Source organism: Macaca fascicularis, chromosome 10 (assembly GCF_037993035.2).
Source record: "Macaca fascicularis isolate 582-1 chromosome 10, T2T-MFA8v1.1".
In the NCBI taxonomy this organism is placed as follows: domain Eukaryota; kingdom Metazoa; phylum Chordata; class Mammalia; order Primates; family Cercopithecidae; genus Macaca; species Macaca fascicularis.
This window is the reverse complement of record NC_088384.1, coordinates 63,025,124-63,030,908: the sequence shown is the minus strand read 5'-3', so window position 1 is coordinate 63,030,908 and position 5,785 is coordinate 63,025,124. Positions and strand designations below refer to the sequence as shown.

The 5,785-nt window shown below is 37.7% G+C and overlaps 1 long non-coding RNA gene across 1 annotated transcript; it reads left to right on the top strand.

The window, feature by feature from the left end:
• The first annotated feature begins 344 nt into the window (after positions 1-344).
• Positions 345-3,961, top strand: LOC141407793 (uncharacterized). The gene is made up of 2 exons (XR_012418419.1): positions 345-498; positions 773-3,961. It is a non-coding gene; the product is annotated as an uncharacterized lncRNA (long non-coding RNA).
• Positions 3,962-5,785: the final 1,824 nt, after the last annotated feature.

The window sequence follows — 5,785 nt, the reverse complement described above, 5'->3', positions numbered from 1 at the left end:
CTGCATCAGTGCTGCTGGGAGTCTGGCTTTCAAGACACTGCTGTGATCACTACAGGGGGAAGCCTGCAATGATTCAATCACACAGAGTAAAAGCACAATTCCAGTTGGTGTAACATTGCATTTGTTCTATTTCTACAGAGTCTCCTTAATCACTTGGATTTAAAACAAAGGTTACCAGAGGCCAACGTATGACAGGCCGCAGAAGGCCGCTTGCATATCCCGGCTTCACTTACACAAATGGATGGATCATCTTGCCCTGCAGGGAAGATAGTTGGCACATCTCCACAGCACATCACATTTTCCATGTGGAAAACATTCAGGTGTACTTTGATCTAATGAAAATCAGAGTCAACATTCTGCTTCGCAGTGGCAGGTGGGAGAGCTACGCTGGGAACCAACCGCTGTTCTCCAAGGAACATGCTCCACTAACCCCTGGGCCCAAGAACAGCCGGCATGGAGTGCCTGTGGCTCTGAAAAGGCTTCTCATCTAAAACTTCCGTAAGTGGAGTAGGGCCATTGCCCAGGGCACAGGGGAAGTCAATATGCTGAGACACCAGGCTGCAGCAGCGAAAGAGGTTTAATTATAGGGCTGCCGAATGAGGAGATGGGAGGAGACCTCAAATCCGTCTCCCTGAAGAGTTTGGGGCTAAGGCTTTTAAGGGTTTTAGATGGAGCCAAAGTGTGGAGGTGGTTGACTTGTTAAGAGTGCAGGGTGAAATCATGGGACAAAGAGAAAAAACTGTATTCTAATGCTGATCCCATTCCTTTGTAGGGGTCTTCAAACTGGTTGGTGTCGACTGAAATTCAGGATCTGAAAAACATTTCATGCATTTCGTAAACAAAAGTCTCATGATTCTAGCATCAGAGATTCTACCTACAGGAACAATGGGGATGCAGATGGTCAGAGTCTAATGTTGCCTGACTTTCAGTTACAGGGAACTGGGCCAAAGTACAGCCTGATTAGTGCTTAATTCTAACTCTATTGCTGTCCAGAACTCTTGTTAACCCTGTACAGATGGTTTCACATCCACTCAGTGTTCTGTATCCAGTTAACATATGTTGAATAAAATATTAGGACTGAAATCATGAACATATAACAGAATACAACTCAGCAATAAAAAGGAATGAATGGTGAACATGCACAACAAACTTCTGAGGTAAATCTCAGAAGCCAGAGCTTGGGCTGCACTCCCAGAATGGAGGTCCTCTGCCTCCAGAGGTAAGGGGCTGAAGAAGAGGAACCAGTAATATCTCAAGTGCCACAGACTCACTGTTCTTATCCCATTTTAGAAGATTTTCCTGAATAAAGGTGTCTTGGCTGTATGCCCTTGGGACAATCACCAGAGACTTTAAATAGTAATTTATTAGATGATCTTTACTAGCTGTGGTTGTTTCACAGGGAAGCAGTTCCATAGGACTGGTTATGCTGCCATTCTGAAAGTACCTCTTCTTTGCTAGCATTTACCTGTTTCTCCCCAAAGATCCATGCATCTGTGTCTAGAGCAATGACTATGTTTCCCTCAATGTTGCATGGTAAGATGTGTCTGTGTTGCTGTGTGCCACTGTAGCTCATCCTTATTGACATCCCAATGTGTGAACACCCCACAGTCTACTCACCAGCTCTCCAGAGAGCGGGGATTTTCTAGTCTCCTGGCTCCTGCTCCAGTCAACAGTGCTTTTTTATAATTCTTATACATGGGCTTCCTTATCTTGATCCTGGTGTGCAAGTGTATTCCTTTCACATTCCCCCACTTAGAATGATAATGTTTACGCTAGTTTTTTTCTTCTAATAGATACTTAATAGATCAAAATTTTACACTCTATTTCTACTTTTGTTTTTTATTGTGAGTAGATATTGAAATGATCATTTAAAAACAACTTTTAACATGCTAAACTACTTTGTACAAGTTTTCTAATATTAAATCTTCCTTTCATACCTGGGATTAAACTCAATTTCTTCTTCATAAACTGTTAGGCCCTATTTGCTGATATTATGTTTTGAATTTTTGCCTCCGTATTCATGAAAAAAGGTCTACCTCATAAAGACATAAAAAAAATTGAAAGGAAATGTGAAATTTTACCTACGTCAGGGATGGTAGGTCAAGGTAGCTAATGTGTTGTTCGAGTTCTATATTCTTGCTAATTAGGTTGTCTGCTTGACCTAGAATTAATGTAAAGAGATTCATTGAAATCTCACAGAATAATGGTGGATTTATCCTTGAAGTTCTACAATTTTTTATACATCTTAAGGCTACTCTATTAAGCATGTACATATTTAAAATTATTAAGCCTTTCTGATGAATTAAATTATTTGCATTGGGTTTTGACTTTCTCTATCTTTAAAAGGGTGTTACATTTGATTTTGAGGTAGTTATTCCAGTTATTCTTGGTTAGTAACAGCTTGCTATGACTTATCCCATTTTCTTGCTTTCAATTTTCTTTCCAAAATTGTGTTCTAAGTGTGCCACTTGCAAACCAAAATTATACTTTATTGTCTAATTTGAAAATTGTTGTCATGTTCACTGGTGAGTTTGGTCAAATTATGTTTATTGTAAGCATTGCTTCATTTGTACCCATTTTTTCAAACTTAGAAGGGAAGATTTGACACAGGATAACGCTAGGGGTAAAGCACGGGACAGAGGCGTTCTTAAGACACCTCAATTTATTTGGAATATAGATGATAGTTAACATTATTTTTATTTTCCAGTCGACATTGTTTTAAAAATTCCAAATGCGTAGGAAATGAATCATTTTTGTTGCCCATGCTAGAGCTGGGTACAGGTGAAGGGAAGTCACAGGTCAGGAATGCTGTGGGTCAATGGTTGAAGCAAAGTGAGATATATTCAGACTCTGTGCTTGGAAAACAGGGTCTATGAGGCAAGCATGATTTTAAAAAGTCTGGGGTTGTTTACCCACATGCCTTAACAGTTTTCTTTTTCACTTAGAATTGAATTAGAAAAGAAAAATGAGATACACTCAGGACTTTTCCACCGGGAGATTCTGGGTGCCCTCAAATGGAGTGAAGATACTGTGAGTTATTTAAATACACAATGCATTCACCACCATCATGCAGTACAGACTAACCAAGATGCCTGGTTTTGTAGCTTTTTGCTAGAATTATGTCAACTCAACTCAGACTTGTAGCAATGGTTATGTCTTTCTGATCCTAAACTGGTAATATAGATGCTACGATTTTTTAAAATACGAAACGAATTTGAATCTAAATGGGAAAAAAATATAATGAGAAACAGGATATTTGCATATTCTGAGTGTATCACTCCAGAAGATGTATATTAATTACAAGGGAGAAAATAATATCTTGACAGTAAAAAACCTGGAAGGCACCACTGAACCAAGTGATCCAGGTGAACACGGGGCATTAACATGGTGTTGGCATATCTACATCCATCCAGACATGAAGTGGGAAGGCCACCACAGCATTTCTGTGGGATTCTTGACAAAAGCACATAACCTAATCAGAATATTTTGCATAAAAGTAAATCCATCAATTCTTTTGTTTTATTTTTAAGTAAACTTTGTATCAAATTATATCATAAAAGAGGAAGTGTAATGCACACAGCTGGATAAAATTCTAAGTGGTATAATTTTACCCAGATGAAGATGTGGAACATTTCCAGCATCCCACAGCCATCCCCCAGTGCCCCTCCGACCAATCACTCCCCTTTCCAAGTTTAGCCACTACCCTGGTTTCTCTCCTCAGAGGTTCATTTTGTACCTCTTTGGCGTCATACAATGGAATCATACACAGCACACTTTTTGTGCCTTTTCATTAATTGTTTATTTGTCACATTCATTCATATTGTCGCATTTGGCAGAAATGTGTTTTGTTAGTGTTATGTAGTATTTCCCTGTAAAAATATGCCAAATTGTATCTATTCTCTTATTGATAGCCATTTGAGTTGTTTCCAATTTCTTGTTGTTACAAAAATACTACTATAAACATCCTTGTACACGTCTCTGGTGAAAACATGTACGTATTTCTGGAATGGAACTGCTGAGTCACAGACTATGTGTGTGTTCTCTTTCCATAGACACTCTCGAGCATGCTTTCAAGTGGTTTCACAAACTTAAATTTACATTAGGAGTGTAGCAGAATTTGCTTCACATCCTTTTCAACAGTTGGTTGAAATAACTACCACCGTGGTCATCAGGAAAATGCAAATGTGTATTCATGTATATATTATATCTACAAATATATTTACATCTCATACATATGCATGTGTATTTGCATTTCCTTGTTGGCCAGTGTGGCAGTGTACCTCTCCACATGCTAATTGGCCACTTGAATGCTTTTTTAGAAAGGACTTCTTCAAGGTTTCTGTCCAATTTTATATTCAGTTGTCTGTCTCTATCTTAATATTTTTTGTCCATAATTTGGGCATTAAACATCCATCAAATACATACATATATAATTTCATATATATGTTTGTGTGTATATTTATTTATGTGTACATAGTTGTGTGTATATAAAAGTGTGTCTAATATACATGTGTATATTTGTGTATGTATATATTTGTGTGTATATAAATGTGTGTATAATATATCTGCATATATATTCGTGTGTATATAAATATGCATGTGTGTGCATATATTTGAATGTGCACACATATATTTGTGTGTGTATATAAATGTGCATATATGTGTGTATATATATTTGTGTATGTATATATGTATGGGTGTGTGTATATATGAGTGTGTATATAGTGTGTGTACTAGTGTGTGTGTATATATATGTGTGTGTATAATGTATTTCTCTGTGTGTGTGTGTATATATATTTGTGTGTGATATGGTTTGGCGTGTCCCCATTCAAATCTCAGCTTCAATTGTATCTCCCAGGATTCCCACGTGTTGTGGGAGGGACCCGAGGGCAGGTAATTGAATCATGGGTGCTGGTCTTTCTTGTGCTATTCTCGTGATAGTGAATAAGTCTCATGAGATCTGCTGGGTTTATCAGGGGTTTCTGCTTTTGCTTCTTCCTCATTTTTCTCTTGCTGCTGCCATGTAAGAAGTGCCGTTCACCTCCTGCCATGATTCTGAGGCCTCCCCAGCCATGTGGAACTATAAGTCCAATTAAACCTCTTTTTCTTCCCAGTCTCAGGTATATCTTTATCAGCAGCATGAAAACAGACTAATATATTCTGTGTATATAAATGTGTATGTGTGTGTGTGTGTATATATTTGTGTGTATATATATGTGTGGATGTGTGTATATATATAGTGTGTATATTTGTGTGGACATACATACTTGTGTATGTATATTAATGTATTTGTGTGCATACATATTTGTATGTATATATGTGTATGCATACATCTGCATGTATATATATTTGTTTGTACATGTATATTTGTGTGTATATATGTATGGGTGTGTGTATACATGTGTGTATATGTATAGTGTGTGTATTTATGTGTGTGTATATTTGTGTGTATATATATTTGTGTGCATATATGTGGGAGTGTGTGTATATTTGTACATATGTATTTGTATGTGTATATGTGTGTGTATATATGTGTGTATATTTGTGTGTATATAAATGTGTGTATATATGCGTGGGTGTGCATATATATATATATCATGTATATTTGTTTGTGTAGATATCTGTGTGTGTGTAGTATATTTGTGTGTGTATGTGTGTTGTGTGTGTGTACGTGTGTGCACATGTGCATTTGAACTGACAACTCCCCAGCCCAGCAGCAAGGCCCCTATGCAGACCTCCCCACCTCACACGCGGTCCTGTGTTTGCAGATTCCCCCAGTTGCCCT